The 12,950-nt window shown below is 48.4% G+C and overlaps 1 pseudogene; it reads left to right on the top strand.

The window, feature by feature from the left end:
- Positions 1–12,950, top strand: part of LOC140930790 (uncharacterized) — a 51,221-nt pseudogene that overhangs the window by 21,960 nt on the left and 16,311 nt on the right.

Genomic DNA, 12,950 nt, shown 5'->3' with positions numbered 1-12,950 from the left:
TGTAATAATTCCAGCTTGGATAGTTCGGCAGACTCTTCTGCTTTCCGCTTGGCCGCTTCGGAGTGGAACTTGCGAACATGTCTTAACATGTCGTCTTTTCTTGTAAATGTGGACTGACAGTGTGGACATGGAACAGGATCTACTTTCTTCTCACAATGTTTTCTATGTCTTGAGAAATTACTTCGATTGTTAATTTTGGTTCCACAGGTCGGACAGGGACGTGGGTAAGTAATTGCCATGATGAGAGCTCCGTTCACTACAACGTATCGTAATAAAATGAGTATGGTTATAGATATCCGGCTTTTATACCTTGTGTTATTATAAAATGATGTCAAGTTCTAAAAATAGAAGCAAATTCTGCTGAGTCAACAAAATGTACGTGACGTCAATGGGCTTGCCTAAACATGCCCGTAATCACTCAACCGTGACCTTGTGAAATTTAGTACACATCACAAACATAAACCGTGATGGAATTAACTTGTTTAACCCTCGACATTAAACATTAGGTTAGCTTAGGAAAAGGGTTAGGGTTAGGACATTTAGTTAGGTTTTGGAAAACTTAGTTACAAAACTAAAACTGAGTCAGAAAAAACAAAGTGTGACGTCATTGGGCATGCTCAAACTTGCCCATAATCACTCAAGTGTGACCTGAACCCTAAACATAAAAATAAACATTGGGTTAGGAAATTTAGATAGGTTAGGACATCTAGTTAGGTTAGGAAATTTAGTTAGGTTTTGGAAATTTAGTTAGGTTAGGAAATTTTTTGACTGATTTAACCCTAAACACTGCGCCCGACTGATTTAACCCTAAACACTGCGTCCGACTGATTTAACCCTAAACACTGCGCCGCACTAATTTAACCCTAAACATAAAAGTAAACATTGGGTTAGGACATTTAGTTAGGTTAGGACATTTAGTAAGTTTAGGAAATTTAGTTAGGTTAGGACAAATATTTAACCCTAAACACTGCGCCCGACTGATTTAACCCTAAACATAAAAGTAAACATTGGGTTAGGACATTTAAGGTAAGGTAAGGTAAGGTAAGGTAACTTTATTTAAACACGTTATTTCCTTCAGGTATACATTTACAGTGAAGTATAGAAGAACTAACTTCCTAACTAATCTAAAATCTAAGATAAAAACTAAAATAATAAAGATGAAAAGAAAACACCTGCTTCTCAAGGAGGCCGTGTGTAAAAACAGAAAATCGCTAATTAAATCATTTGTCAATCGAAATTTACGTCTCTTAATTTTCCCTTAAATATACTAGGGGATGTCAATTGCCGCACCTCCAGAGGCAAGCCGTTCCATAACACACTTCCGCTGTAGTTAGGTTAGGAAATTTAGTTAGGTTAGGACATTCACTCAACAGATTTAACCGTAAACACTGCGCCCCACTAATTTAACCCTAAACATAAAAGTAAACATTTGTGTTAGTTTAGGAAATTTAATTTAGTTAGGTTTTGGAAAACTCACTCGACTGAGATTTAACCCTAAACATGAAACTCACGTGTTTGGAAAAAGTGACTCACGTGTAACTCTCACGCTGTCATCACGTGTGATGTCCGCGGTGTCCGAAAAAAATGTGCTCCGATTTGTGCGGGACTAGACCCCCTATACTACTCCAACCACAAACAAAGGAAAAGAATAGAAGGATCACTACGGGGGGAGATGACGTTACCTTAGATCCAACGAAAGTGGAATTAGGACGGGATCAGATAGGAATTGGTTCTACGTCACGCGTCTTCAAAGGTCAATTTCACCGGGATACGGGTTCTATCACAGAAGTTGCGTGTAAAGAATATATGGTTAACATCACCCCCAAGCATAAGGTAAAATTGTTAAAGGAAATTAAGTGTCTAAAAAACCTGCGACATCCCAACATCCTTTATCATTTCGGGGTGGATTTTACTCGATCACTTCTTGTCACCGAACTACTGGAAAAGGAAATCAAAATTGAGGGAGAGGTCACGAAGGTCCATAACGCAAGAGAATTACTGGACCTCCATGAACTACAACCAGTGCCTTGGTCCATTCGCTTGCATAACATGCATGGGGTGACCTCTGGACTTGCATTCCTTCATAACCATAACATCGTCCACTGTGATCTCAAAGCAGCAAATGCATTCATCGGCGACGACGGAGAGGGAAAATACAAGGTGAAACTAGGCGACTTTGGTATGGCTCGGTTTGATTTCGAACAGTTTTCCGTATCAATCTTGCCTTCTAATAATGATGTTGTCATGGGTACCGCAGCATACACAGCACCTGAACTTCTGCAAAGAGGGACAAAACCATCCTTTCAAAGCGATATGTACAGCCTCGGGATGGTTATGACGGAATTCAGTTTGCCAGATCGCTCAACTCCTTGGGAGGGAGAACTTGCTAATTCCGCTCTCAACTATGACTACATACGTAAAGGAGAACGACCAGCTGTTACTGAGGAAAACTTAACAGGGTTGAGTGACGACAGTGCCAGACAGTGGATGAGGCTTCTTCGTGCCTGCTGGGATCAGGATCCTTCCAAGGGACCATCGGCAACAGACGCTCATCATGCGATGATGTCTATTTGTGGTCCGGAACCAGGGAATAACTACAAGACGTTTGAACAGTGGAGTGACGAAAATCCAGATACACTGTTTGTACCACTGAGTAATCATCAGGGAATGGCAGTGGAGCTCATGGATGAGGTCGTTAGCTCTTTTACTTCTCAGAACAAATCGATATCAGAAGATCTTAAAATGACCTTGCAAGTAACTTTCAAGCAAGCGATGGAAGCAATTCCTGCGTCTATCTTTGCACTAAAATCGCCCACGAACTCCTCAAATGTGAAGAAGTTTCTGCTCATAAAATAGCTTCTTTAATCCAAAACGTGGCGGAAGAAACCATACGATCCCTTCCGAACCGTGTCAACCACTTGAGAAAGGTTAGCGACTATGCAGATGTATACGATGCATTGCAGATAATGACCCAGCATGCAATTATAAACACGCAATACACCACCACTGAAATCTTGGCGAAGCAGTCATCGGATAATCTTGAAGACAAGCAGAGGCATTTGAAATCAGCATTGAAATCGTTAGAAAAGTCTAAAAATGCAGAGGGAAAGGCTTTTGCAGTTTATACATGTAACCCATATGCTATTCTGGTAGGCGTGGTACGTTCAACTTTCATCATAATTGATACTCACAAAGTACATGAAGAGGTCGGAGGTAAAGACTCAGGGTTATTGGTGCTCTTTAATCTGAAATCCATCCAAAAAGATGATGTGCTTGACGGGGTAGTAAATTGGATATCTCTGAGGATGAAAAGGTCTATTAAAGACTTTTCCACGAAACTGCATTCCTTAGTGCTCCTGCAGGCTAAAAGCGATGTTGGGAGTGTTGACGAGGACGAATTTGTAATCTCAGACTCTGAAGATCTAGAAATTTTAAATGCAAGTATTGAAATAGAAAGACACCTACAATGTATTGACTCCAACGATTGCGTAGAGGTGGAGGAGAAGGAAAATGACAGACCGCAAAACGAGAAAGTTAACAAGATCAAACCTGATCTTGAAGACCATAAGATAGGATCCCGGGTAGTAGTCATATAGGCTACAATAGGTCCTAACCAATCAGAGCGCAGCAAAAATTTGATCCACCAATCAGAATCGAGCATTTAGCCCATGTGACCAAATTGACGTCACAATGCCCATATTTGGGCATCCATGTTCACGTGACCCCATGGGGAAAAGAACACGCACACACAAGAGGTTGATCCACATTCTTCACATAGTTTTAATGAACACATCTCGAGTAAAGCCTGGGTACAAGCGGGACGCATGCGCAATTCAGCCCCAGTCCCCTCGCATCACCGGAAGTCAATAAAAAACACACTGTATGGAGGTCAACATCATTTAATACAAAAAACAAGTCTCGACAGTGACCTAAATTACATCCGGGACGTGTGTGACGTCCGAGTGACGTCACGCCCATTTTTTTTTTTTACATTAATACACATAATGAAGATAGGGTGTTTGCTTCCTGGCGGCAGTCGTCATGAGCAATGGATGAGGCCATGAAACGTAATGGTTGAAATTGAGCCCTGACCATGGTTTGATTAAATGGAATTTAAACGTGGAAAAGATGTCTGAAACGAATCGGAAGGAGGGTGGTTAGAGCCAAGAAGCAAACTGAATGAGAAAAAGTCGACCATTGCTACGCACAAGGCGGTGGTTTATTGTCCAATGATTGACTAGAAGACAAAAAAGACTTAATTACAAAATGGGACGTGTGTGACGCCTCGTGGTGTCACGCCCTGGAAGGATTGTATACAAAACAATTCTATTAACATCCAGTCTTGCGTGAAATCAAAATGCTCTAGGATCCAATGCGTTTCTGGGAAAAAGGTTTGAACAAATAGAGTAAGCTGGACCATCCTTGATGATTGACGATACAAAGTTTATGAGGGATGGGCCAGCTTTGGAAAATTATCACCCGTTGGATAATCCAATGGGAATCTAATGGAATTTAAAAAAAAAAATCATGAACATCCAGCAGGGGTGGCGCCACCATGCAGACCTCCCCCTGCCGGGTGTTCAGAATTCCCAATCCATGCTTTCCATCATCGCACAGCCCCGACAGGGTTCATAGAGGGTGGACACGTGCCGTACATAAATCCAACAACGTTCGCAAACAAAATATAATCTCCCCGTCAGATTTTGGAGGTTCCTCGTGTGTTGGTGTATCACCTGGGCAATGGCTGAAAAAGGGAAGGGAGATAAATGGCTCGTATGACAAAACGAGAATCTGAAAAAGGAAAAAAAAAAACTTGTTTTAAGGACGGGGTGGGTACCCCATGCCTTGCAACATCTCGCACCAATAACAGGACACGTGTAAATCGCTGGCAAGACGAAAGTTCAAATAACAACGACAACAAAGTAATTTGATGGGTCTCGGAAATGGAAGAGGGACCCCTGATCCAGTGTACCACTGCACAATACTGCCGAGGAAACACCATGCAGCGGAGGTACCGTGAACCCTGTGGGTGCTGAGAATGGTATGCGAATCTACGAAAAATTAATAATGATAATGTTGTAAGCCCATGAGTAAATAAGCAATACGGTCTCGGATCCAACCACCGTTCCCATAATGTTCAATCATGGCATTTACATCTGAAACGTTTCATGAAGACTGATTACACATCTAACAGTACTATAATGGCATCGCAATTGCACGGGTCTAATCCATCCTCCGTACTGGTTTAACGTATAATGAAAGCCTACAAAGAGGTGGACAGACGAATCAAGATGGGAATACTGGTACGAAAGAAACCGGATTGCAAAGGGCGGATCCATTGCGTGTGATGACGTAACAGGCAATGCGTGGTTGTAAAAAAATTAAAAATTAATCATTTAAAAACTCTAACAGGACTAACTCCGGTTCACCCACAGGACCCTGGGCCCGGAGAAACGAATTGATCCGGAAGGTCATACGTAGGGGCCAATCGTCCCAGTCCCGATGGTTGGGGTCCCCATTCTGCACAAACTCGACTACATCATCTTCCGTGAGGGACCCCTCCCTGTTGCCGGCAATGACGTCATCTAGTCTTAACCCGTCCATCATGCGTTCACAATGGTTGCACACTCCGCCATAAGTGGGATGAGCGACCCACTGGTAAATGTGACACACTGGCTGATTCTCCATAAAATCCAAGGAATCTAAAAAATTAACACGAACAGGTTGGAACCCAAAACCGCGCGGCCCAATTGAGTCGAGCTCGTTGAGGGCAAAGACACAGGTGGACAGGCCACAGCACGGTTCGTAGAAACTCAAACCCCTTGAACACGTCTAGGAGTCAAAAAAGGTATAAGGCAAAGGGACCCACACCCGAAAAAAATCAAAGCCATAACACTCACCAGCCATGCGACGGCGATGCACCTCATGATCGAGTTTCCGGGCGACAGGATGGTCCCACGGCAACGTTTTGGCCCAATCCCTCAGCTCCTCATGGGTGCAGCGTCGGAACAAGGCGCACAGGCATTCGCGACCATTCGGCAGGTGGCACAACAACTTCAACATATCGAACAGGACCGCAATAGGTACCGAGTACAGCACAATGGACTGGAGCGAGCTCAACATCTTGATCAGTCACACGGATCAAACTGGAATGAACCCACACAGGGCGCGCAACGTGATTTAGAGACTCCACGAGCGGATCTGATTGGTGGAGAGCCATCACGTGGGATGCTATGAAGGAGAGGAGACTCTAGGGGGTACCCCCCATGGGTACACCTTTTCATCCCTGGACCAGAGGGGTCTAGCGCGAGTGTGTGATTGGTGGACACCAGAAGATGAATAAGGGGAACACCACGTAGAGAGGTCAGTCGCCTCGTGTTGCTCTGTCAAGATGGACTGTCGAGGGTTGGTCGATCCACAGAACAAGCCATTTGGCCGTTTGCTCCCCTTGGAAGTCCAGGTCAAGATCATGTTTTGGGTGCACTGTTTCTACACCATGGACCAGCGAAAGAAGGTGGTGCGCGAGTTGAAAGGGTTGCCCAAATGCGACCCCACAGGGTTGCCTCAACATCTGGGCGAGGACCGTTGGTGGAACCAGGTGGTGGTGCGGTTGCACGCGCCCCGAAAAAATGGCTGCCACCACTGCCACCGCCTCATGGATCACCGGTTATCGGTAAGGGGAAAAGTGTCCTTTGCTTGTTTTGTTTTGTTGGTTGACTGAGCGTTTTTTTGTGTCTGGGTTTCAGATTGGCATGATGGTGGAAATGGCGCGTCAAACCCCCAATCTCGACCGCCTGATGAACGAGGGCATTGCGTTTGTGATTGTCACATTCAAGTATCGGATCCCCCAGTGTCCCATTGGACAACGCCCCGTCATGATTGGCAGGAGGAAAGCCTCATACGATACGGTGGACAAAGTCATGAAACGCTTGGACTTGATCATGAATGTCATGTCAGCCATGAATTTTATTGTCATTGATATACATTAAAACAAGTGATATGTTCTATAGCAGTGTTTTTTATTTGTTTTTGAATAAAGCCTCCAGGGTGGGATAGACCGCTTGGTCTTCTTCCCGCGTGCCTACAATGGCAGTCTTGTCTTGGAGGGTGGGTAGAGCAATGAGTTCCTCGGTCATGCCTTCACATGGTTGATAGTCTTGGGAGGTGGGATTGTGTGGGTGTGGGATTCCACACTCCATCCTGTTCCATCCAACACATGCTTGCGCAACTCGTCAAAATAGCCCACCGCCAAGACTAAGGACGCCGGCTGGATCACGTGAACATTCCGCTGGATATACTGGAGGCTGATGGGATGATGGATTTGTCGACCCAATCGAAACGCTGCCTGGGTAACGGTGGGGGTGGCGGCGTCCAACTCCGTTTGCGTCAAGGGCGTGAGGGACTTGGCTCGAGGGTGACAGGGTGGGATGAGGACCACACACACATGACCATACAGGTGACATAATCGTTCCACATGCGTTTCCACGCCTTTGGCGCCTCCCGTGTAAATAGTCAGCGGCATGGTCTGTCAAAAAATGAAACACATTGTTTAGGGTAAGAGAAAGGCGTCCAAGCCCACATCGTGTGGGGTTCATCATCGGCATACAGTAGGGGGTCGTGACATTCCTGTTGGGTGACGGTTTGTTCGAAAATGCTTCGAACTAGACGACAGTCATTACAATTGTTAGGGATCCAGTCCAACCCTTGACCTCGGGCAAAGGCGTCATCTTTTTCCTCACAGCAATACTCGCATAAGATTGTATCCAATAACCGATCACACCGTTTTTGCCACAGCACGCGTTGGGCATTGACTTGATCGAGGGTAGGCAGGACATGGGTTTGGCGACGTAACCACCCACTCATTTGACAGGCTCGTACACGCGCGCAACGATCGTGCCAGACCCCACTTCCGCGATCCCCGTCAGTATGATCCATGCACCAATTGCGGCCATTGTCGTTGGTGGCCATGACATTGACGGTAGCCATGGGAAGAGGGGCCAAGTCTCGGCAACCCTGCCCTTCCAAGACCACGAGGGGGTAGGTCATCTCTTGGAACAGTCGATACAGACCATTCAGTGTGAACACCCCGAGCCGAGTCCGTTGGGGGGTAAGGTACTGTTGACACCAACGAGTGAGATCGTCCTGGATCTGAGGGTAGGGATGGAATTCGTGGCGGTTGTACGCCGTGTCTGGTTCAAAAGGCAACCCATGCACCGTCCCAGTTTGACGATCGACACGGGTCTTGGCCTCCTCGGATAATGAATCGTACGACACGCCCTGCGGTAACAGGTATTTGAAGAGGGCATGATGATGCCCCGTCCAATCACAAAAAGCCAGTTCTCGAATAATATATTCGTCTCGGGAGAGGGCAAACCCCTGACTGTATACCAAGAGACCCACTTCATGGAGCGCCATACTCACTTACCGTGGATGGGAAAACACTGTGATGAATGAGATAGCCGTCGTGCCACCTCTGGTTTTATAGCGGAAGGCGTGGGCTCTGATTGGCGGACCAACGGATCACACCACCCTCACGAGAGCCAGGGCTGAGTCAGGATTGGTGGACAAAAAGATCCTATGAGGATCACGAGACGCCAGAGGATGGGCTATAAAAGGCAGGCAAGACGTTCACCCAGCGTCATTCCGCCAAAGCATGGAACGTCAAGCCACTCAACCTGCCGCGGTGCCCTCAGGACGCAAACGACGCCGAGTGAGTAGTAAGAAACCCAAGGGGAACGAGGAAGCCCAAGCGCTAGCCGTAGAAAAGAAAGCCACCCAAACCCCCACCAGTGAACTCGTGTTGGCCCTGAACGCCCTGCCCCGAGCAGACCCACTGACACCCCCTACACCCTCCCCTGTTTGTTCCGTGGACGAGCTGATGGAGGGAACCCTGAAAGATTATGAGGAAGAGTGTGTCGAAGAAGGGACGTGTCAGGCCGATCCTGTCAAGGAAGAACACGACCTTGACCAGATGGAGACCCAGTTGAACGATCTCTTGTATGAAACGTGCCCCTTTCATCCTTGTCAATACATCTATTGTGTCAACCCCCAGACCCAATTTGGCCAGTTGAGGTTCAAGTGCCCCCAAGAAGGGTGTCCCGTGTATTTGTTTGAAGATAGCCGGGAAGTGATGATGGAGAAATTGAAAGAAGACACGCACCCTCAAGTCCGTGCCCGATTGCAACGAGGGGAGTTGAAGTGCAAATGTGGGTTGGTCCCCAAGATGAAATTGCAAGAATTACCAGAAAGTGTTTTTCAGATGTGGGAGCTTTCTCCCAGGACAAGACCCCTGTGGCTACTTTCAATGGTTGCATGGCCCGCTATGGTATCCCCGAGAGCAAGCGCAACCCACGCTGAGACGATGGGTGAGAGACACACTCCCTGAGATCCAAAGCAGCCCAGAGAGGGATTTTATCGAGAAGAATAGGCCATGGTTCAATCAGTTTGGGGAAGCCGCCAAAGCCCAAGAGAGGGAGCGCGAGAGGACGCGCCATTTGCATAAGAACTTTGGTAGCTTGGTTTTGTTTTGAAAAAATGTAGGTGTGTGAAAAAAAACTATTAAAGACAGAGATGGGAGTCGATTATGTGTCAGTGTCTTGATGTCGTTGCCACGCGCTTACGAAGATCCCCAGGCACCCGGGGCTTTGGGCGGGGTCCAACCCTTTGCCCAAGCCCATAAATTGAAAACCCCGCAAGCGCAACGGATTCTCCAATCGGTGTTGAGTTATACCCTCCACAAACCCCGACGGACGCGGTTTCCTACCGCGCCCAACGTTGGTCTTTGACCGAGGCGAACAATGGCAGATGGATTTGGTCGACATGCAAAAACTCAGTCGATGGAACCAAGGGAACAAATATTTGTTGACCGTGATCGACGTCCTGTCCAAGTATGCCTGGGCCGTCCCCATCAAATCCAAAAGCACGTCCGAGATGATCCGAGGGTTGACCCGCATTTACCAGCAAGCCTCGCCGCGACGACCGCTCCGCGTGCAGATGGATCAAGGCAAAGAATTCTACAATCGAGGGGTCCAAGCCTGGTTCAAGAAACAGGGGACGCATCATTTTTCCACGTATGGGGATAGCAAGGCCTCCGTGGTGGAACGATGGCATCGCACGTTGAAACAACGCATGTACCGTTATTTCACCGCCCACAATACGTTACGGTACGTGGACGTGTTACAACCCTTGATCCATACCTACAATCACACCCATCATCGCAGTATTGGGATGGCCCCGCATCAAGTCACCCCCAAAACGGTACCGGACGTGTGGGACAGACTCTACGGGTCGCGATTGGACCAAACGACCTCACCACCCAAATGTCGAGTAGGGGATCGTGTGCGTCTCAATAAGAAACATCGTCCCTTCAAAAAAGGGTATTTGCCCGGGTGGACGGAAGAAGTGTTTGTGGTCACGCACGTCCATCGTCATCCTATCGTCACCTATCGACTCAGTGAATGGGACGGCACGCCTATAAAAGGCACGTTTTACGAACCCGATGTTCAAAAAGTGCAAGTGTCGGACGACTCGTTATTTCGGGTCGAAAAAGTGTTCAAACGCCAAGGACGCCAGGTGTTGGTGCGGTGGAAAAGGGGGCCTGCCAAGTACGATAGTTGGATTCCCGCGCAACATGGTCCGCGTCAAAATAACACCTCGAAAAAGAAAAAAGCGGGTGCGGTTTTTGGATGAGGTGCAGGCGGAGTCCAGCCGACCGCGAGCCAGTTACACACCCCCACCCACCAGCGACGCGGACATTCTGAAATTCATCCAGAAGAAAGCAGCGGAACAACGGCAAACCCAGCCGTGGTGGGAAAAATTGGCCAGTCCGACCAAGCAGCAATGGGCGTATGCCAATGCCTACCATCGAGCCGAAGAGTATGCCAAGAAACGGGGTGCCTTGCGTTCCCCACCCAAGAAAAAACAACGCCGACGCGCTGGTCGTCATCCACCTATGCGCAAGAAGAAACCCCCCAAACCCAAGACCTGCATGACCCTGATGGAACTAGCCCGGGCCTTTCCCAACATTGCCCAGCAAGTGTGTTTTCATCCCAAACAATCGACCTTCAATTCGTTGGTGGGACGCGTTCCCCGCAGCAAACAGAAAGTGGACCAGTGGCTATAAAAGGACCCTACCCCTGTTCAGAGGGGATTACTCTTCATCATGGGCGAGATTAAACGCCTGACGCTCGTCAGTGATGCGACCAACGAGTTTCCCAACAATGCCAACAACAGTTTCAAGGTCCGTCTGCCCGAACGGCTGTCGTTACCGGGCGAGGGGTGGCATGCCTCGTTGATGTCGCTGACGGTCCCGGATCAAGGACAGAGCAATGCCGTCATCGCCACGGATCCTCATACCAAAGTCATCCAGTTCAGTGTGACGTACTTGACGCGCAAATATCTGCTAGGGGAGTATCGACGGGTCAGTTTCAAGACCAAGGAGTACTATGTGGAATTGGAAGAGATCATGAGTACCAAACATCCTGTGACCTCCGGGAGCCTGTTTTGGCAACGAGCGATGCAAGAAGTGCACAACACGACCATGGAGAAACTGATGTACGAACAAGATTATGCCAAGACCTTTGATGCGGATGAACGACCCCTGGTCAGTGTGAAAAAGAACTGGATGCCCATGATGACCTGGAAAGACAATGCCCTGATTTTGCATGCAGTGCCTAAAGGAGAGTTGCTAAACGGCAGCAAGACCAAAGCCACGAGCGCCTTCTCCCTGGATCTAGGGGTAGCGGAAAAGTTTGGCTTCATCGAACAACCCCAAGGTGTGCTAGGGCATGTGCTGGGCCCCAATCTCCAATTCACTTGCCCCACCGTGACCTATGATGGCCAAACACCCCCCAAGGATCCCTCGAATCGAACGGACTATTATTGGGAAGGAGCGCATTATGCCGGGACGCAACCCTCGGATTTGACCAGGGATGTGATGGATCAAACATTTGTGGTGAAAAATAAGAGGCTTCATCCGTCCAGGATGGTGGAATGGCAGTTTAACAACCTGAATGCCTCGTTTGAAAAATTGGTGGGGACCCGCAAACGCACCGTCATGGTCTATACCGATCTCGTGGAATCCACCGTAGTGGGCAGTGGCAAGTTTCCCCTGTTGCGGGAAGTGCAATTGCTGAGAACCGGCGATGGGGAAAGTACGGCGGAACCCCTGCACCATCAATGGATCAAAGTGCGAGGACAACAGATGGATATCTTGGAAGTGGAGATTGCCAGTACCAGTGGACCCCTAGCTATCTTACCCCCGGGCAAAACCCTGGTGACCATCGGTCTCAAACAGCTATAAAAAGCCATTCACGTGTTCTGGAGGGTCCAAAAAGCACCTCGACGTGAACCGACCATGCGCGGAGGCAGTTTAACGCGATACCACACGCCCGTGGTCACCCAACAAGAGGGCCAGGGTCTGGCCGAAGACTTGATCAAACTGGCGGGACCCCTGATCGTGCAGCAAGCCCAAGCGGGACTGCAAGATATCCAACGAGGCAAGAGTGCCGCGGACACGTGGGCGGATCGACGTACGCAACTCACCCGCGGGCTGAAACGCAAAGCCCCCGCGATGGCCTGGACGATGGGCAAACACAAAGCCAAACGCACCGCCCAAAATACCTATAAAAGAGCCACGCAACGTGTACGGGACATCTTTGGACTGTGAAAACAAGATGGTACGCGTGGGTGGCTTTCTCAAAACGCAAAATCGCATTCGACGGCAACGCACCCGTGGACGGTTCATCTCGCCGTACCAACTAGGGGGCACCATCTTTGGCAAGTCGGCGATGGCGCGCTATCCTTTGATGTACACCTCCTCCCGCCTATCGAATCCCATGATCTCGGACTACTTGAAACAACATAAGATGAAAGGAGGCACCATTTTTGGCACGTCCACTCGCATGCGCATGGGGGATCCCTGGCAGGTCCTCGCGGCAGACCAAGAAAAC

The sequence above is a fragment of the Porites lutea genome, chromosome 3, assembly GCF_958299795.1.
Source record: "Porites lutea chromosome 3, jaPorLute2.1, whole genome shotgun sequence".
NCBI lineage: Eukaryota > Metazoa > Cnidaria > Anthozoa > Scleractinia > Poritidae > Porites > Porites lutea.
This window is presented reverse-complemented; position numbering and strand designations above follow the sequence as displayed.